Consider the following 22,674-nt stretch of genomic DNA (forward strand, 5'->3'; position numbering starts at 1 on the left):
ACCTTTACGCTTGTTTCAGTTTACGGGTCAACAGGAGATGATCCTGATATTTTCCAGTTTTTAGATGTAGAACTGGCGCAATGGCCGGAACCCATTATTTTGTGTGGCGACTTGAATATTCATGACGCAGATAGTAGTTTTTTAGATCCTGGAAGGAAATATATGGGGAGGAAAAAGAAGACTCATAGAGCCTTAGCAGACATGGTAAGGAATAACTCGTTTGAAGACCCATGGCTAAAGTGCCATCCAAACTTGGATGGGAGCACATTTTTCTCAGCCCCCCATCAGACACTGGTCAGGCTGGACTACTTTTTAATTACAAGAGGTCTTTTAGCCAGAGCAAGAATAGAAAGGGAACCTAGGATCATATCAGACCATAGCCCGCTAATTTTAACTGTAATGGTCGGGCAAAGGAGAAATAAAGAACTGAGACAATGGACTTTTGACAGGACGTTGCTCCAGGATCAGTCGTACAGGGAGAGAATGAGTAAATGGATAATGGATTACTGGGAGTTTAACAAAGGTACAGCAGCACCAGGGATAGTGTGGGATGCCTTTAAGGCCGGTATAAGAGGGGAAACCCTGAGCTATGTCATTAGTGCTCAAAGAGCAGCGAAGGAAAAGGAGGAGCAAGATAGGAGACTAATCTCACAGGCAGAGGAAGAACTTATGACAGCTATACATATACAGTCTCCAATTGAGCAGATATTATTAAAGATAGTAGCTCTTAAAGCTGAAATTATGGATGGGATGGCAAAAAAGACCGTGGAGAAATATGTAGCAAATAAAGAAAAGGCATATGAGCTTAGCGAAAGAGTTGGTCACATTCTGGCTATGCGAGCTAGGCAAAGGGATGGGGTGTCTGATATTAAGGAGATCAAAAACTCCCAAGGAATCAAGGTCAAGGATGCAGAGCAGATCAGAGAGGTTTTTAAGCAATTTTACATGAAGCTTTATACACCAGAAGGCCACGAAAGGGAGGAGGATATAAGGGCATACTTGAGCGAGATAGAGTCCTCGGGACTAGCAGAGGATGATAGAAAAGGGCTGGAGGAAGTATTTCAGGAGGAGGAACTAACTGAGGCTCTGAGGGATTTGCCGTCTGGGAAGGCTGCTGGCCCGGACCAGATTCCGATAGAATTTTACAAGGTTTTTCAATCCTCTATCATAAAAGAAATGTATGAAGTGATGTTGCTAGCACAAAAGGGTGGGACGGCTCCAGATTCTTGGGGGGGCGCTGATATTATTATTATACCAAAAAAGGGCAAACCCATCGACGCCCCGGGCTCCTACCGCCCCATTACTTTAATGAATGCGGACATCAAGGTGTTCTCCAAGATCTTGGCAAAAAGGTTATCTAGGGTAATTGAATCACTCGTTACTCCCTCTCAGCATGGATTCATCCCAGGGAAGGGAACAACCCAGCATACCAGACAAGTGATTACGGCATTCGATGTAGCAAATACTCTAGAAGTCCCAATGGCAGCGGTGTTTCTCGACGCCGAAAAAGCTTTCGATAGGGTTTCTTGGAGATACTTGTGGGATGTTTTGAGATGGCATGGTGTAGGACCAGGATTCATAAAAGCCCTGCAGACTTTATATATAAACCCGAGTGCCAAGATAAGAGTTAATAAAGGCTATTCAACAGCAGTCAATATCCAGAGAGGTACAAGGCAGGGTTGCCCTTCTTCTCCTTTGTTGTTCGCTCTTTATCTTGACCCATATGTACGCAAGCTGGAATGTAATGAGCTGATTCCTCCATTAGTCCTCAATGGTTGTCGTCTTAAGTCATTAGCTTACGCGGATGACGTCGCCATCCTGACTGCAGCACCTACGGTTGCCATCAGGGCAATTGAAGGTGAAGCTGAGACATTTGGTCAGTTCTCAGGGTACAGTTTGAACAATACTAAAACGCAGATCGTCAAGAACCAGTGGGTAATATGTAACGACGACAGAGTGACGGGTACGGCAACTTATTTGGGGGTACAAATCACAGCGGAAATAGATAAGATCGTTAAGAAGAACTTGGATCCTGTGATAGCCCAAGCCAAAAGAGATTTGGAAAGAATGAATAACTTACACCTTTCTTTGGTAGGCTGTACAAATATTATCAAAATGATGTTGCTACCCAAATTCTTGTATATATTCAGGGCTGTACCCTTGTTGATTGAATCTAGCTGGTTTAGTAGTATTGAGGCTATCTGTAATAGGTTTATCTGGGCTCACGGTAAGACCCGGAGGGCCTACAGGTATATGACACTTCCTAGGGAAAAAGGGGGCTGGGGTGTACCAGATTTCCGTTTGTACTATATGGCTACGGTGCTGCAATATATACAGGGACTTATTGGAGGCAATGCAGATGATGTAAGAATGCATAATATGTCTACGGAGGTCTATGCTGTTGCACTAGGGGTAAATGCTCACAATTGCTTTTTAAAATGTACAGATTATAGCTATTTAAAGAGAACCAGATTTAAAACAATCAAGGCGGCGATCACGGTATGGAATGCTTTCTTAAAGAAAGTCAAGATGGGGAGGTACAATAGGTATGTCTTTTTGTTCAACAACAGATCACTCCCAGAGGAAATATTTGCTGACCACACTATGGCAGAGTGGGCCTCAAGAAGGATTATGCAAATAGGGGATTTACTTTCACAAGAGGGTTTAAAGCAGTTTTCGGATTTAAGAGATACGTATGGCATACACAACAGGGGTTTCTTTAAGTACCTGCAGATCAGAAGCTTTTTGAAAAACAAAGTGGGAGGCCCAGCAGGCTTTAATAAAATAGAAATTTTGGAGAAAATAAAGCTGATGGGGGACTGCTCAATCAAGTCTTTTTACGCAATTCTGTTGAAAGAAAAGCAAGATGATTTAGGCAAATTTAGTAAGAAGTGGGCAGATAAACTAGGAGTTGAAAGTAACTTGTGGTTATGTACATGAAAATGGGTCTGAAATCAGAGGGAATCTGTGCCATTATTCTGAGGCTGCAGTGAAAGAAGCATTATTCAGAGATTCTGTATAAGAAAATCTGGTTTGTGACTGCCACTTTTCTAAATCTTCAAAAGCGTTTTTAAAGGTGAGTAATGACTCATTTAATATAGATAGAGTGCTGTATACACTATGGGGAAGATTAACAAGCATATTGTGCTTCTTTATTCTTGCATTGCGCCTCATGTTTTTTTGTAAGGCTAGAAAAAAATTAATGGTGCATATTGGAAATGTATTTTGGAACTGAGTCAGGTTTCTGCACTGTAATGTAGTGCTTATTTATATGGGATGTGCTCTATCTTTTAAATGATTTATTGTGGTACATGTTTTTAGGTAAAATGATTGTTTTTAACATTTTTAAGTAGGATCATACTGAGTGTCTGTGTAAATTAAAGAATTATATTTGCAATTTTTTTTATAATGTCTCCTCACAGTTTGCATCTGTTTGGTTATAGGGTACTGTTTCTATATGCATTGTGTCCCATGTTTGTATGTAATGCTGGCAAAAAACAAATGGTGCATATTGGAAATGTATTTTGGAAATGAGTCAGGTTTCTGCATTGTAATGTAGTGGTCATTTATATGGGCTGTGCTGTGTCTTAAACGATTTACTATGCTAAATGTTTTTTCGTAAAATGTATGGCTTTAACATTTTTGACTAGGATCACATGTCTGTCAGGCCTCTTAGTTCCCAAATAGGCTCTAAGCTGTGCAATAAAGATCCAGGGTGTGCTGTTGAAATGAAAAAGGAATGTTATGTCTTGCTTATATATATATTCACTGAAAAAACCATAGGTTATAGACCATATATAGTTAGGAATTAGCATTTAAAAAACCTTATTTTACTCACACAAAACCATTGAAATTCCATATATAGTTAGTTGCACTAACTATATATCGCGCACCCGCAATCCACTGCTGATCATGTCACATATTACATCATTCATGACATGGTCAGTGACATCACTGATGACATCACTGATGACATCTCAAATGACATCACTGATGACATCACTGATGACAACATCCAGTGACTGTATGTTTCTGTAAAGTTAAAATATGTCTTACATATTGAAGAATGAGTGGATGTATAAGTGTCTGGATGAAGGATTTAGTAGGTGCGTGACTGACTGTATGAGTGAGTGATTAAATGTGTCTCACTGAATGCATGGGTTAGTGACTAAACTGTCTTAATTTGTGCATCATTATGTCTGTTGTGATGTAAACTGCTGCATGTGTTGATCATTAGCTATACGAGAGGCTATATGTGTTATTAATTGGTTGCCCAAGTATTTCTATGGGAGATTGAGTTTGTGTGGGGGTGGCTGGAAGGTGTGTGACTCTATGCATAGATGTGTGAGCAGTTTATTCACTAGGTGTATGAGTTCAAGAGTGCATGTGGAAACAGCTACATGGGCAGTTGACTGTGTGCATGAGTGTATTGATGAGTGAATGGATATCTCAATGCTACATGTCATAGTAAGTACATATGTAAAACACATTACATGTGAGAGTTGGCATATATAAATAACTGTGCATGAGAGCCACTGAATGAGTGAGTGGTTGTATCGATCATTGTGAACTTGTATCAGGGATTGTATAAGAGAGTAAATATGTGTTAGTATATGTTTCAATAAGTAAGGTGTGTTTAACTGTATAGTTGAAGAAATGGAGGTGAGATTGTTTCTTTGCATGACTGACTGGGTGTGTGAGTAACTCCATGGATGAGTGGCAGTGTGTGAGTGTCTGTATACACTGAGTGTATCTAAGGTTATATTAGAGTCTGAAGAGGTTTATCGTATTAGCACAAGAATGATGTCAAATGAGATGTCATCAGTGATGTCATCAGTGATGTCATTTGAGATGTCATCAGTGATGTCATCAGTGATGTCACTGACCATGTCATGAATGATGTAATATGTGACATGATCAGCAGTGGATTGCGGGTGCGCGATGTATAGTTAGTGCAACTAACTATATATGAAATTTCAATGGTTTTGTGTGAGTAAAATAAGGTTTTTTAAATGCTAATTCCTAACTATATATGGTCTATAACCTATGGTTTTTTCAGTGAATTTCAATGGTTTTTTAATAGCAAATATCATAAGCTGTCGAATGTCAAGTACGTGGTAAGTAAAAACATTTTCGTGTTTATGCACACTGATCTGCTTTGAATGCTGCCCCCCACCCCTCATTTCTATTAGGAGTACTCTCTCTTTGCAGATAGTGAAGGGTAGTTAACGCAGGCCTTTGCCCCCGTTGTAATCCGTCGTGCCTGCTTCTCTCTCCATTTGATTGATTGTTCTCTTTGCTTCATTCTCTATTTACAAACAAGCACAGAGTCGCAATACTCTGTTTAGTCTTTGCAGATAGCGAAAAATCGTGTAAAAAAACAAAAGGAATCGAGCAAAATCAGTAGGCCACTAATGGGATCTCTTTTTGACCTCCCTAAAATAGAAACATTAGGAACAACCTGTTGATAATACCAATGTGTATGTACATAAGCGGCGTTCATTTGTGTTCACAGTACCCCTTCTTGATTGTTTGAATCGAGCATTGAATTGTTCGAAGTTGGTTCTCTTAAGAATCTTCTCTGCCTGCAAACGAGGAAGAATAGGAATATTCTCTCTCCCTTTGCAGATAGTGAAGGGTAGGTAACGCAAACCTTTAACACGTCGTGCCTATTTCGTTCCTCATTGATTGATTGTTTCCCCAAACATTGACTGTTTGGGAATTGGTTCTTTTTGGAGGTATTCCCTGTTTGCAAATATACGTAGGAAAATCTTTGCAAATAGTGAAAGGGTACGTAATGCGGACCTTTCTCCCCCGTTGTAATCTGTCATGCCTATCTACTACCAACTGATTGATGCACCTGTTTCACCCGGACCATTTACTAGAGATACGTCATCTGGCCCGACCAGAGAGCACCCCTAGTGAAAAGGACATATGCAATAATAACGAAGTGATCACTGTATCCTGTTAACAGAAACTTTAGCATGAAACAACCTGGAAAGAAAAGAATAGGAAAACGAAAATCAGTAGGCCACTGATGAACATGAACTTTTATTAAACAACGAACAAAGAAACGATAACATAACGTAATGATAAAACCTATTAATGTCCTAGAAACAAGAAAATGTTAGAAATATGCCAGTGGTGAGAGACCAGAAAAACAGTAAGAGAAACCAAATCACCCCTCGCTGTCCCACCGCCTGCCACGCCAAAAAAATCGATAGACTAGGGAAAATGCAAGTCAGTAGAACATCCGCCCCCACTCTGGAAACTTCCAAGGTGGGGCAGGGTTGCGGCTACGCCCAGCCGGGAGCAGCCCATATAAGGCGGGTCCTGCTGCCACGCCTCGGCCAGGAGATCCTAACGTAGGGTGTAGCCGGAGGAGAGGCCGAGGCCAGCGGGACCCGGCCAGGGGATTGCCTTTACAACGCTGAAGAGTTGCAGGGGGGGGAATGTCTCCTCGACCCTCCCCTCTCTCTCCCAGTCCGGCCGCGGTGGCCCTTGAGAGTTTCAGGTAGTCCCGCCACATGCTCTTCCGGTCCGGCCACCAACGGTCGGGGGGCCGAGGCCGACGGGATCCGGCTGCAGGCGATAAACCAAGGAACCCGTTCATGGGGCCAGAGCCAGGGGCGTCCGGCCGACATCCACCGGAAGCCCGGCCCGAAGCCACTTCTTCTTTCTTGAATAATGGCTGCGACAACACTGGGGGGGGATGTCTTGCACATGCCTCCGACCCCCCCCCCTCGTCCTCATCGCCTGGTCCGGCCATAACAAATCTCAAGCGAGACGCCGTGGGGTGCACTGGGAGGGAGAGACGATGCGAACAGGCCTCTCCCGCCTCCCCAGTGGAGGCTTCCCACCTGCACCCTCAGCGCTCCAAGCGCCCGGAAAAGGGTTCTTCCACTGCGGCGATGCTGCAACGTCTCGCCCGGCAGGGTGGAGCCCGTCCGCTCATTTGACCCCGCGATCGCCAGTAGCTACCGAACTCTCAAAATGGCGGTCGACCTGGCAAGAGCGGGCCCAGCATAAAGAAATGGCCCGGTCACTGGTTGACTCCACCACCGTAGTCCTCCACGACCTTGAAGATTCTAGAGGAGCCGCGGGAGTCTCCGACCCCCGCAGACACCCCCGATGGGGAATGACTGCCATGATCGCCCGTGGAGTGACGAAACTGTATCCGCGGGACGTCGGCGCTCCCATGCTGGCGCCAGCCTCACTTTGAATTACTAGAATCCTGCAGACCTCAGTTCCGGTGAAAGCACAGTGTGACCCGGTAGGAAAAATTGTTGCACCCCCTCCCCTTTTTGACTGATAGTTCAAACCACCGATCCTTTCCTTTGCCCTTTTAACGGAACTTTGGACTGCCTCCCCCTCTTTTACATTTTCTAGAGAAAACAAAACATTAACCACTACATTAGCATAGCAGTTGACACCAGAACTGTTTTCAAATTGAAAACCAACAACATCTTCAACAGAATCCTTTTTTTTTCTGCTGTGACCCTGCTACAGCACAGGCATTGTCCCCAGCAGTAATTCTGCAATGCCGGTAAGAATAGCTGTGGTGCCTACTGGACTCACTCACCCCCGCGGCGCCCCACGCCGTTATTTGCTGGGCGACAACTTACTAGACATCACTTTCGTGCCATCTAGATTTCAGCGCGTTCTGCTGCCTTGGAACTATTCGCACAACAGACTGCTACTGACGACCCACCCCCAGGCAACATCTTCTGAATTTTCATAATTTGAAAGAACTAGTAACATGTCCTCATCAGGAATTCAAAAGAAATTGCCACGGTCTCTTCGTTGTTTAAATGTTTTTACCGTTTTTGTTTTGTTGTATATATTTATATGTTATTAAAGTTTTATATTCCTACTACTTTGTTGGAGTGCTATATATTTTTAATGTGACACATAATTGTAAAAACTTTGATGTACAAAGAGTCATTCCTGGAATCTTCCGCTTCAGGCTCGGTCCCCTCCCCAATCACAATACAGGATGGTTTTCAGATAGTAGGAACACGTGTGGTGTGACGGATCTCATCGGGTGTGGGCCTTGATCTACTATAACTCCTTTGAAGAGGGGTGATTCTTTACAGCTGGAGCCATAAACTACATCTGCAGGGCTAGCTGATAGCCTGGACAATCGGACACAGAGGAAGAGGAGTGTCAGAGGGTGCGGTAGTGAATAGGGCGAAAGGGAGGTGTCGGGCGGGCACAGAGTGTGATTCTCAGGGAAGAGCAGCGCAGATGGGGGGAGGTTTATTGCCCATGCATAAGACAGAGAGCGGGGGTGACCAGTGCCTGGGGAAGATGCTTGCGAGGGTGGGGAGCCATGCTACGAATCGACAGCGTGCAGAGAGTGGGTCTGGTCAAGGCATCTAAAATGGCTGCCGTGCACGACAAAAGTGTGGCATTTCAAAAAAGGCAAGATGGCGCAAACAATGTTTTTCAACACTTCCTCATTTCCTTCGAATCGAACGTTAACAGACGTTGGTGCATATTACCAAAGTTAAGCGATATTTATCGCTAACGATGCTTACCAACGAATTTTTTACCGCTAAGCATCGTCAGAAATTATCGAAGATAAACCTTGCTATTATCAAGGTTTATCGCAAATGCGATAAAAAACGGCCGCAATGCATGAATATCGCTAAAAAGTCAGCGATATTCATGCATTACCGAGCTAATGCTCTTAGCCATGTTATCCACCTCCCATTGGATAACATGGCTAAGAATTGCTCAGGGCAGGTGTTACTTTTTGGAGATATTCGCGCTTAGCGCGAATATCTCCAAAAGTTGGTAATAGGAGATAGATATCTTGCATGTTGTAATGCAAATTATTGTGGTATATGGAACTCATACCATAATCTCTCAGGAAAGCAGAAACTGATCCTTTTGGGACCGCCTGAAAAGGCCTAGGGGGTGAGGGGTACTCTACATTGCCCCCTTTTCACGTTCCGAACTATTTTATTTTACTCTCTTCTGTAATTACACAAAATAGCAGCGATAAGATGCATCGGAGACACACAGTGAGAGAAAGGAGGCCGGAGATGAAGAAGAGATGTCAAATACACATTGGAGATAATATAGTGGCAGAAGGGAAGTAAATATGGGTAAACTTACCATGTAACATAAAAATGTTGCACTCTATACTATAAGTCTCATTTTATACTACAATCACTTCGCTACAACCTCATAAATTAAAAATAAAAATGAATAATGTCTCAAACAATTTTTGATTTCTAAATATAAATTTATTCTTCAGAATTTTCTAAATTTGAAAGAACTAGTAACATGTCCTCATCAGCAATTTCCTCATGAAAAGTCTGCAATGATGATTCTTGTAACTCTATGGTCTCCAAACATTCGATAAATTCGCCATCAACAGATTGATCAAAAAAATCATTCAAGTCATCTCCTCCTTGTGACAATATTTCATTATTGGTGCTGTCAATTTCAATCAATGTAGTGGAATCATTCAAGTCATCTCCTCCTTGTGACAATATTTCATTATTGGTGCTGTCAATTTCAATCAATGTAGTGGAATCATTCAAGTCATCTCCTCGTGACAATATTTCATTATTGGTGCTCTCAATTTCAATCAATGTAGTGGAATCATTCAAGTCATCTCCTCCTTGTGACAATATTTCATTATTGGTGCTGTCAATTTCAATCAATCTAATGAAATCATACACGTCATCTACTCCTTGTGACAATATTTCATTATTGGTGCTCTCAATTTCAATCAATGTAGAGGACAATTCAAAAGAAATTGCCACGGTCTCTTCATTGTGAGCCATTTTATTTTGAAATTGCTTGCTGTAAATTGCAGAAAAAAATAATCACTTTCATTTATCGTTTTTAGTAATACATAATATAAAACTAACTTTATCAAGTATTTAGTATAACAGAAGGACTGCAAATAAATAACAGAAAACATTTTTCAAATTATCTTCAAGTGTACAACATAGTTCCCCTTACAAATTAACAACTCACCTTTTTAAAAGTAGGAGAAGTGTTAGTACTGTGTAAATCAAACACCAGAAATTCACCACCAAAAATTCCTCACAAATGTACCTCAGACAGTAGTATCACAAAATGGCTGTGGTTTCCTCTCATTTGACATATATACATAACCAATTAACTTTCCTCACACACAAATACAAAACCAAAGTAACATTTTAATTGGTTCTAAATTTCAACACTTTCAAATGTGTTTTCCCCATGCAATTTTCCATAGGACATTTACATACGTCTACAGCCTGAATGGCTGAATGGAATTACACCAAACTTGGCAAAATGGTACATCAAACCTAAGAGGTCAGGAAGGATCTACTATGCCCCCTTATGGTCATTTGCCCCTTCGCTTTGGCCTCCTCTTGTCTCTCGATCCTACCGAGAGACAAGATGGCGGCCGCTACGGACTGTTTGGAATGTTGACAGACGCCGGAGAACCAATCAGCTTCGCAAAGCTCCGTAACGCGAAAAGTACGCGAAGCGGAGCACTGTTACAGATATATATCTTTTTTTGAACGTTAATTTCTCAAAATCCACTGGAGCACATATATTGAGACCTAGCAAAGGCACATCGGGCTACCAGTCCCTAATATTTTGCCAAGTTTCGTGCAAATCCATTCAGCCGTTCGATTATTGACATTTAGATACGTCTACAGCCTGAATGGCTGAACGGAATTACACCAAACTTGGCAAAATGGTACATCAAACCTAAGAGGTCAGGGAGGATCTACTATGCCCCCTTATGGTCATTTGTCCCTTCGCTTTCGCCTCCTCTTGTCTCTCGATCCTACCGAGAGACAAGATGGCGGCCGCTACGGACTGTTTGGAATGTTGACAGACGCCGGAGAACCAATCAGCTTCGCTTCACAAAGCTCCGTTGCGCAAAAAGTACGCGAACTGGAGCGCTGCCCGGTCCGCTGTTACAGATATATATCTTTTTTTAAACGTTAATTTCTCAAAATCCACTAGAGCACATATATTGAGACCTACAAAAGGCACATCGGGCTACCAGTCCCTACAATTTTGCCAAGTTTCGTGCAAATCCATTCAGCCGTTCGGGCTAAAAGTGAGGCCAACCGCCCTATGGAAAACTCAATGTTAAAAACACGTTTTGGGACCCCCCTTTTTTCTCGGCCCCCCCTGGACGGACCCCCCCAAATTTTCAAGGGCTGCTCAGAAACAAAATGTGCCATTTTCCTGAAGATTTCAGCCAATTCCGTCCACAAACGCCAAAGTTATTAGACATAGAATTTTCAAAAATCCCATAGAGAAAAAATCCTAACTATATATACCTACTGGCGACCGCCAGTAGGTAATATATATATATATTTTTTATTTTATTTAAATATATATATATATATATATATATATATATATATATATATATATATATATATATATATATATATATATGGTCTGGTTTTTGCCAGCAGAGACGGTGAGATAGTATGAGCACAGACACACATAGTGCAAGCAGAGACAGACATGATAGATTACATGTAACATCCTGGTCATGTGTCTAGGATCACACTGTGAGTCAAGCTTGATTTTAAATGTATATGGGTGAATAATTTGCTTAGTTGATGTGTTTAAAAATATGGGAATACATGTATTCTTGATGTCAGTTAGGCTTTAGGATATGTACTAGTAGAGACTCTTAGGCAGCATGTCTGTCAGGCCTCTTAGTTCACAAATAGGCTCTAAGCTGTGTAATAAAGATCCAGGGTGTGCTGTTGAAATGAATAAGGAATGCTATGTCTTGCTTATATATATATGGTCTGTTTTTTGCCAGTAGAGACAGTGAGATAGTATGAGCACAGACACACATAGTGGAGGCAGAGACAGACATGGTAGATTACATGTAACATCCTGGTCATGTGTCTAATATCACACTGTGAGTGAAGCTTGATTTTAAATGAATCTGGGTGAATAATTTGCTTAGTTGATGTGTTTAAAAATATGGGAATACATGTATTCTTGAAGTCAGTTAGGCTTTAGGATATGTACTAGTAGAGAATCTTAGGCAGCATGTGTGTCAGGCCTCTTAGTTCCCATATAGGCTCTAAGCTGTGCAATAAATATCCAGAGTGTGCTGTTGAAATGAATAAGGAATGTTATGTCTTGCTTATATATATATATATATGGGCTGTTTTTTACCAGTAGAGACAGTGAGATAGTATGAGCACAGACACACATAGTGGAGGCTAAGACAGACATGGTAGATTACATGTAACATCCTGGTCATGTGTCTAAGATCACACTGTGAGTCAAGCTTGATTTTAAATGTATCTGGGTGAATAATTTGCTTAGTTGGTGTGTTTAAAAATATGAGAATACATGTGTTCTTGAAGTCAGTTAGCCTTTAGGATATGTACTAGTAGAGAATCTTAGGCAGCATGTCTGTCAGGCCTCTTAGTTCCCAAATAGGCTCTAAGCTGTGCAATAAAGATCCAGGGTGTGCTGTTGAAATGCAAAGGGAATGTTATGTCTTGCTTGTATATATATATGGTCTGTTTTTTGCTAGTAGAGACAGTGAGATAGTATGAGCACAGGCACACGTAGTGCAAGCAGACACAGACATGGTAGATTACATGTAAAATCCTCGTGGAAAACTTTAGAAGTGCTCATTTTACTAAATCATTTATCACAGTCATTTCTTTAAGACAGAGAACTCAGCCCATGTGTTGAATATTAGACAGATTTGTTGGCATGAGCTTGAAGCGATTTTGTATTTCTGGCAGCCATTTTCATTTCCATGTGCTCTCTCCTACCTTTCTGTTAACTGCCTAGTAGGCTGTCTAGAGACAAACTATGTTTAACATACTCCACTTCTCACATGCCCAGAAGGGCCTAACAAACAGAATGCATCTACTTCCCTAGTATAAGTGTCAGACTATTTTGACCAGGATCACAGAGAGTGTCTGGGTGAAAGAAAGAATTATATTTGCACGTTTTTCTTTCATCTGTAAAGATGGTGCAGAGAGACGGTGATATGGTATGAGCAGAGACACACATAGTGCATGCAGAGACAGACATGGTAGATTACATGTAACATCCTGGTCATGTGTCTAAGATCACACTGTGAGTCAAGCTTGATTTTAAATGAATCTGGGTGAATAATTTGCTTAGTTGATGTGTTTAAAAATATGGGAATTCATGTATTCTTGAAGTCAGTTAGGCTTTAGGATATGTACTAGTAGAGAATCTTAGGCAGCATGGGTATCAGGCCTCTTAGTTCCCATATAAGCTCAAAGCTGTGCAATAAAGATCCAGGGTGTGCTGTTGAAATGAATAAGGAATGTTATGTCTTGCTTATATATATATATAGGCTGTTTTTTACCAGTAGAGACAGTGAGATAGTATGAACACATGCACACGTAGTGCAAGCAGACACAGACATGGTAGATTACATGTAAAATCCTGGTGAAAAACTTTAAAAGTGCTCATTTTACTAAAACCATTTATCACAGTCATTTCTTTAGGACAGAGAACTCAACCCATGTGCTGAATATTAGACAGATTTGTTGGCATGATCTGGAAGCCATGTTGTATTTCTGGCAGCAATTTTCTTTTCCATGTGCTCTCTCCTACCTTTCATTTAACTTTATTTGTAGCCTGTCTAGAGACAAACTATGTTTAACATACTCCACTTCTCACATGCCCAGAAGGGCCTAACAAACAGAATGCATCTACTTCTCTAGTATAAGTGTCAGACTATTTTGACCAGGATCACAGAGAGTGTCTGGGTGAAAGAAAGAATTATATTTGCACATTTTTCTTTAATCTGTAAAGATGGTGCAGAGAGACGGTGAGATGGTTTGAGCACAGACAAAACACTGTCTGCACCATGTCTCTCATCTCTCTCTTTGCGTGTGTCATCTCACTCACCGCCTGCATCATCTCTCTCTTTGTGTGTGTCATCTCATTCTCTGCCTGCATCATCTCTCTCTTTGCATGTGTCATCTCACTCTCTGCGTGCACCATCTCTCTCTTTGCGTGTGTCATCTCTCTCTTTGCGTGTGAGATAGCGCAGGCAGAGAGTGAGATGACAGTGTTGAGATGACGTAGGTAGAGACTGAAATGACATGGTAGATGCCTTTGTATATTCTCTCTGCCTGCACCATCTCTCTCTTTGCTTGTGTCATCTCTCTCTTTGCACGTGACATCTCACTCTGTACCTGCACCATGTCTCTCTTTGCGTGTGTCATCTCACTCTCTGCCTGCACTATCTCACACGCAAAGAGAGAGATGACACACGCAAAGAGAGAGATGGTGCAGGCAGAGAGTGACATGACACACGCAAAGCGAGAGATGATGCAGCCAGAGAGTGAGATGACACACACAAAGAGAGAGATGATGCAGGCGGTGAGAGACATGATGCAGGCAGAGGGTGAGATCGCGCAGGCAGAGAGAGATGACACATGCAAAGAGAGAGATGGTGCAGGCAGAGAGTGAGATGACACACGCAAAGAGAGAGATGATGCAGGCACAGAGTAAGATGACACACGCAAAAAGAGAGATGTTCCCATTGCCTGTGGCATCTCTCTCTTTGTGAGATGACACACACAAAGAGAGAGATGGCGCAGGCAAAGAGTGAGATGACACACGCAAAGAGAGAGATGAAGCTGGCAGAGAGTGAGATAACACACACAAAGAGAGAGATGATGCAGGCGGTGAAAGACATGATGCAGGCAGAGGGTGAGATACCGCAGGCAGAGAGAGATGACACACGCAAAGAGAGAGATGATGCAGGCAGAGAGGGAGATAACACACGCAAAGAGAGAGATGTTCCCTGTGGCTTCTCTCTCTCTCTCTGTGAGATGACACACACAAAGAGAGAGATGGGGCAGGTAGAGCGTAAGATGACACACGCAAAGAGAGAGATGATGAGGCAGAGAGTGAGATGACACACACAAAGAGAGAGATGAGGCAGGCGGTGAGAGACATGATGCAGGCAGAGGGTGAGATAGCGCAGGCAGAGAGATGACACAGGCAAAGAGAGAGATGGTGAAGGCAGAGAGTGAGATGACACACGCAAAGAGAGAGATGACGCAGGTAGAGAGTGAGATGACACACGCAAAGAGAGAGATGTTCCCTCTGCCTGTGGCATCTCTCTCTCTGTGAGATGACACATACAAAGAGAGAGATGGCGCAGGCAAAGAGTGAGATGACACACGCAAAGAGAGAGATGGTGCAGGCAGAGAGTGAGATGACACATGCAAAGAGAGAGATAACGTAGGTGGAGGGAGACATGATGCAGGCAGAGGGGAGATGGTGCAGGCAGAGAGTGAGATATCACACGCAAAGAGAGAGATGACATACGCAAAGAGAGTGATGGCGCAGGCAGAGAGTGAGATGACACACGCAAAGAGAGAGATGACACATGCAAAGAGAGAGATGGTGCAGGCAGAGAGTGAGATGACATACGCAAAGAGAGAGATGACACACGCAAAGAGAGAGATGGCGCAGGCAGAGAGTGAGATGACACACGCAAAAAGAGAGATAGTGCAGTTAGAGAGTGACATAATGTTCAACCTGTTCTGCACTGCCATAAAGTGAGAAACAGCACTCACTGCATGATTTCCTACTCTGGTGAGACACAGTTGCTGTGCTATAAAATTACTTATGTTGTAAACTAGTGTTTATATCGCTTAGTTATTGTAATTGCTATGTAGTATGTTAGTAGTGGTCTATAATATGTTATATTTTCTTTACAACAGATTGTAATTATCAAGAAAAAGAAGAAGGAAAATGCCTACAAAATCTCGTCAAAAAAGAAAACATAAGAAAACTTACTTTTCCAAGAAAACGCAATTACAAGATGTATGTAAAAAACAAAATACAGAGAAAAAGAAGAATGTTCCTGGTAAGGCAACTAAGCATTTCATACAGAAATTACCTCAATGTAAAAAAAGTCAAGATAATGCACAAAAGAAAAATAAAATTTCTGCAAATACAGAGAAAAAGCAAAATCCCAGCAAAAATGTAGAAAAAGTTTATGGAGATGATATTGTCTATATTAATAGACGTAAAAATCAGTTCATTGACATTCGTAGGCGAATGTTTTATAACAGAATTGTTTTAAATTTATTAAAAAATGTTAAAAATTGCAAAAGCAAAACTGATTTATATAAGAAAAAGAAAAGTATAGAGAGGATAGTTGATCAGGCTTTTGAAATGAAATGTTTTTTATTTATTTTAGTAATCAATAGAATTCGTACACTAGACAAGGTAATCAATGTTTTGAAATCAAAAAGTAAGTAGAAAAGTAATTAATCGGACTAATTTTTGTGATGTTTTTTATGGAGAATGGAAGCCTAGTTCAAGTTGTGAGCCATTTTTTAATGAAGAGAGTTATTTTCAGGATAATGATTTGGTGCATGCAGTTGACACCAGTGGTCAAGGATATGAGGTGAAGGACGGTTGTCCGATTGAAAAAGAAAAAATTGTGCCTAGAAATGCAGAAGAGGTGTTAGCTGATGAAGTTTTAGGGAGACATCCTAAGTCTCCAGTGTACACTTGGAATTGTAGTAGTATTTGTAGTGTGCGACAGGATTCAATTGATTTGTTTTTTCAATTTCTCACGTGCATATACTAAGAAAAGTCTAAAACAAAAAATTAAAATGTTGCAAGAGTTAGATCCTTGCAGAGTAAGAGAAAAAACTGGTTTGCATGGGCATTCACTGGCTTGTCCTTCTAGAAAAGTATGTCAGAGTGTTTTTCATCATTTTAGGATGTTAGCAGTATATCATACTAAAGTGAGGAAATTAGTGAGAAGGTTGTATTATGCAAAAAGTCCAGCACTAATGTTAAAAAAGTTGAACAGTGCTCTTTTGCATGGATCTGTATTAGATGTGAACAACATTTGTGAAGAAATTGAGTTAAGTTACTTTGGTGAAAAAGAGGGCAGTGCAGAAACTGATACAGTAATAGAAGGTAATGTGGAAGAGAATGTACAGAATTTAAGTACAGAAAATTATGACCATGAAATTACAAAGTTTAAGGTAATTTCAAGTGAAAGGCCAAATTTTTCTTGTGTGTGTTTTCGACGAACTCATTATAAGAATCAGACTAGGTTAGTTGATTTATATGTAAAAAGTGAAAAGGAAAATAATAATGAGTGGAAGGATTTTGCAACTTATTTGTTGGTAGAGAATTGATTTGATTTGTGTTCTGATCTGCATATTTGTAAATAAAACCAAAATGCCTGCTAGAGCTGTACATAATAATCTTGAGTTGGTAAACATTCCTTCTGAATTGATGGATTTAAATACTTATGAGTCTATTCTAATTCAATGTGTGCATCCATTTCAGGCTATTGTTCGCATGGAGCCTAAGACAGTGAAATTGCCTCCTTGAGATTTACAGAGAGGATTAAAGGGAAGAGTTGTTTATTTGCCTCTAGATTTAAAGAAAAATATAGATACAATTGGTGTTGAAAAAGTGAAAGAGGAACATCTGGTTATTCTAGTTAATGGCGTTCCTACAAAGAGTAAGAAAATCTGGCAAGAATTAGTGGATGTTAGGAAAGTCAAAAAGGCAACGTTGTATTTGGTAAAAAACAATCACTACTACAAAATGTATATGTTGGAGAAGAAGAAACAACTGTAGATGAGGACAGTGATTTCTCAGCTGGGCAAATTGAAAAAGTTGATGTCTCTAGAAGTGAAGAAATTTATGAACATTATAGTGTTCATCCTTTGCATTCCAAAGAAGTAATGGGGAATGCTATTGACTTGTTTCAAATGAAAGAAGCAAAAGGAAGTCCCATTAGTGTATGGGAAGAAAGTTTGGAAGCTCGTTGTTTTCCACAGTTATTTCCAACAGGTGAAGGTGGACGATATGACGACTGACCTGTTCAAATTCCTGCATCTGAATACCGGACTTCAAGATTATATGCAGGAGATCCAAGGTTTCGTCAATGCATTCCATATTTGTTTCATCTACTGTTTGAGAGTGATTTGTCTGGACTTTCTTATGCAGTGAACCATATACTGAAAAGTGGAGTGCATCTGCAAAATGTTTCGGCAAGGGACTTCATGGATAAAGTCAAACTTCAAGGCAGTGTTTTGGAATCTCAGCTAATTAATCTCATGGCATGTCAGCGTGGTACTAACGAGTATTGGTACCGTCCTCATGGGGAATTGAAATGTATGCTAAGAAACTTAGGAACTCCTACATGGTTCCTCACTCTTAGCTGTGCTGAGTATTCTTGGGAAGACTTACTTCAATTTCTACGAGAGGCAAATGCAAACATTGAAAATATTGAATACAAGACACCTGGAGAACTGTGCTCTTTGGATCCAGTTAATATATGCAGGTATTTCAATCATAGGTTTGAAGCTATGATGTCTTTTATCACAAACAAAAAAAAATCCTCCGCTTGGAGAGGTTTTGGATTTCTTTTGGAGAAAGGAGTATCAAGCAAGAGGTGCTCCTCACATACATATGCTGCTATGGATCAAAGATGCACCCAAATTTGGAACAGATTCGGATGACACAGTTATGAGTTTCATTGAACAGTATTCTACATGTGCTGTTCCGAAAAGTACAGAAGAAAACAATTTAAGACATCAAGTTTTACACGTTCAAACCCATCGTTGTGGAAAATACTGTAGTCGAAAATACAAATCCAAGGACGAGTTCTACACAAAATTTCGTTTTGCATTTCCACGTCCAGTTACATCGAAAGGAAGAGTGAACAGTTTTATGTCTTCTTTGCGACATACTGTGACAAGAAAGTCACCGAAAAATACATACAACCTAAGAAGAAATGAAGAGTCCAAATATATAAATGACTACAACCCAGTCATTTTGTCCATGTGGAATGCTAACATGGATATTCAATATGTTGCTGACAACTCTATTGCTGTGGCTCGATATGTGACGTCTTACATCACAAAATCAGAAAAGACAGAACTAAAGGAAATGTGGGAAGAAATTTCTCATGAAAAGAGCCTAAGTAAGAAATTGTACAGTTACAGTCTGAAGATGTTGTCGCATCGGGAAATTGGGGCATACGAATGTTCAGATCGGTTATCATCAGCAAGTCAGCAAGTCTATATGCCAAATCTAGAACAATCATTTGGGTGAGTCTAGGTCTTGCTGCAACACGAAACCGAGTTTTGAAATCTGTACAAGAAATTGAGTATTTGGCAAAGAAAGAACCAAACAGTACAGATATTTTGAAGACAAACATGTTGGATACATACTATCCAAATAGAAGTACTCATCTTGACAATGTTTGTCTCTATGAAGTACTGCAAAGCTATACTTTTAAGAGGAATTTTATAGAAGATATCTATAAAGGAGTATAAGCTGTAATTGGATGTGAAGGATGTCTGGTGAAACAAAGAAAAGGACATTTGATTAATCATCGAAAATTGAGTTGCGAATCTCCTGACAAAAGGGAATTTTACTATTTAGCTCTTTTGCAACTCTTTAAGCCATGGTGTACAGAAGAGGAACTACTTGGAGATTTTCTCAGTTATGAAGATTCTTTCAATGCAAGCAAAAATACTATAGAATGTCCTGCTTTCACTAATTATCTGCAAATGTTGAACGGTGAAATACAGCAAGAAGCTACAATTGCAGCAAAGATTGCTATAGACAGTTCTCAAGAAAGTCAGAGTTCTGCTTCGTTGAGTCAGGATCCACTCGGAGGACCAATTATCCAAAATGAAGCTGCTACTGCCATGGATGAGGTGGAAAGAGCAATGGAACAAGCTCAGGAGGCTGTAGTAAACTTAGAAGAATTGGAAAAACAACTAAACGTTGAGCAGAAACAAATATATGATGAAGTCATAGAACAGATTGAGCATGGTTTATGTCATGAGAAAAAAGAGTGTTCATGTACGTCATTTAAACCTGTCCGACTGTACGTCAGTAGAGAAGCAGGAACTGGAAAAAGTTTTCTAATTAAAGGAATTGCAACTTATGTACAGAAAAGAACTGGGTCATCGCTCTCTTGTGTTGTTACCGCTCCAACTGGGTTGGCAGCACATAACATTAAAGGGATTACTTTACATTGTTTATTGATGGTTCCAGTAGAGCAATAAAAAAATATTACAATACCACAAGCTATCTGGAGAAGCTTGTTGTGAAGTTTCCCGAGTCCTGAAGAAAATGAAACTTCTTATCATTGATGAGGTAAGCATGGTGTCAAATGTAATGCTTGCTTTTGTACATTTAAGAATGCAACAAATTCTTCAAACAGAGTATGATGTGTTATTTGGAGACAAACACATCATTGTTTTTGGAGATCTATTGCAGCTAACTCCTGTGAAAGGACAACCAGTGTTTAAAATGCTTACGCATGAAGATACCAGAAAGTGCCTAGGGAGCATTGGAAATGTTAATATATGGTTATATTTTAAATATGCAGAACTGCTTCAAAATATGCGACACGCAAAGGATGAAGATTATAAAAATATTCTTCAAGATATAAGAATTGGAAAAGTAAGTGAACATGGCAAAGAAGCTTTACAGGCACGATTACTTTCAAATTTGTTTCCAAACGCAAATATTCTCCCAAAGAGAATATTTATAGGAAAATTGCTGAAAACAAATCTGTGATATGCTTGATGCCAACTCTGCAAGAATGTTCAATCTTCAACAACAAAATGTTAAAATTAGAAAATCAAGAGATTGTAAAACTGGAAGCTATTATTAAGATAGAGCATGAAGGAGCTACTATTATTTTGTCAGAAAAGTTGAAATCAAAATTGGATTCTTTAGAGAAGACAATATCTAAAACTGCTGGTTTTGAAAAGAGTCTATATGCATTTTTAAATTGTCGTATAATTTTACGATGGAATTTAGATGTGGAAAGAGGGTTAGTAAATGGAGCAATGGGTCATGTTGTTGATTTTGTGAATTACCAAAATAGAGATGAAATTGAATTTTTGAAAATTAAATTTGATAGAATTGAAGAAGTACAACAATTGAGTCGTTGTTCTGCTCGATTTTTTGCTTGTGAAAGATTTATATGTTCGCCGAAAACAGTTTCCTGTTTGTTTGGCATATGCGGTAACTATTCATAAATCTCAAGGTTTAAGTGTAGATAGTGCTTTGGTGAATATTGGAAGTTCTGTGTTCAAGGAGGGTATGGCATATGTTGCTTTATCTCGAGTCAGAACTTTATCTGGATTATACTTGATTGATTTTGACGAGACAAAGATTAGTGCAGATCTAAATTGTGTAAAAGAATATAATAGGTTAAGAAGAGAATATGCTCCAAATTTACCTCAATATACTTTATTTGAAAAGCGTGTGGTAGGCCGAAAGAGAAGAAATGAGAAAAACTGTAGCAAGGTTGTAGCAAAAAGAAAAAAACTAGATGAACCAGTAATTGTAAGCAGAAAGGAAAAGGATTCAATCAATCAAGAAATTTGTATAGCGCGCTACTCACCCGGAGGGTCTCAAGGCGCTTGGGGGGGGGGGCCGCTACTGCTCGAACAGGCAGGTCTTGAGTTGCTTCCTGAAGGAGAGGTGGTCTTGGGTAAGACGGAGGTGGATGGGGAGGGAATTCTAGGTCTTGGCTGCCAGGTAGGAGAAGGATCTTCCTCCCATGGTGGCTCTTCGGATGCGCGGAACGGCGGCGAGGGCGTGGCTGGTTGAACGTAGTTGGCGGGTGGGAGTGTAGAAGGTCAGGCGGCTGTTGAGGTACCTGGGGCCTAGGTCGTGGAGGGCTTTGTGTGCGTGAGTGAGGAGGCGGAATGTGATTCTTTTGCTGACGGGGAGCCAGTGCAGGTCTTTCAGGGGTCCGGCGATGTGGCTGTGGCGGGGGATGTCCAGGATGAGTCGTGGTGAGGCGTTCTGGATGCGTTGGAGTCTTTTCTGCAGTTTGGCTGTGGTTCCGGTGTAGAGGGTGTGTCCGTAGTCTAGTCGGCTGGTGACGAGTGCCTGGGTGACCGTCTTCCTGGTTTCGGTAGGGATCCATCGAAGATCTTTCGGAGCATGCGTAAGATGTTGAAGCATGAAGATGAGACGGCGTTGACTTGTTTGGTCATCGACAGGGAGGAGTCCAGGATGAAGCCCAGGTTGCGTGCGTGGTCCGTTGGTTTGGGTGTGCTGCCTAGGGCCAGTGGCCACCAGGAGTCGTCCCAGGCAGATGGTGATGATCCAAGGATGAGGACTTCCGTCTTGTCTGAGTTCAGTTTCAGGCGGCTGTTCTTTATCCATTCGGCTACGTCTTTCATCCCTTCGTGTAGGTTTGTTCTGGCGGTGGCGGGTCGTTGGTGAGGGAGAGGATCAGCTGGGTGTTGTTGGCTTAGGTGATAATGTTGAGGCTGTGTTGGCATGCGATGGTTGCGAGGGGGGTCATGTACACGTTGAAGAGGATGGAGCTGAGTGATGATCCCTGTGGTACGCCGCAGATGACTTCGGTGGCCTCGGATCTGAACGGGGGGAGGCGGACTCTCTGGGTTCTTCCGGCGAGGAACGAGATGATCCACTCCAGTGCCTTCTCTTGGATTCCGACGTTGCTGAGGCGGTGTACTAGGGTGCGGTCGCAGACAGTATCGAACGCTGCGGAGAGGTCCAGGAGGATGAGGGCCGCTGTTTCCCCGTTGTCAAGCAGGGTTTGGATGTCATCAGTGGCTGCGATGAGGGCGGTCTCGGTGCTGTGATTGGCTCAGAAGCCGGACTGTGAGTGGT

The sequence above is a fragment of the Lissotriton helveticus genome, chromosome 4_1 (assembly GCF_964261635.1).
Source record: "Lissotriton helveticus chromosome 4_1, aLisHel1.1, whole genome shotgun sequence".
NCBI lineage: Eukaryota > Metazoa > Chordata > Amphibia > Caudata > Salamandridae > Lissotriton > Lissotriton helveticus.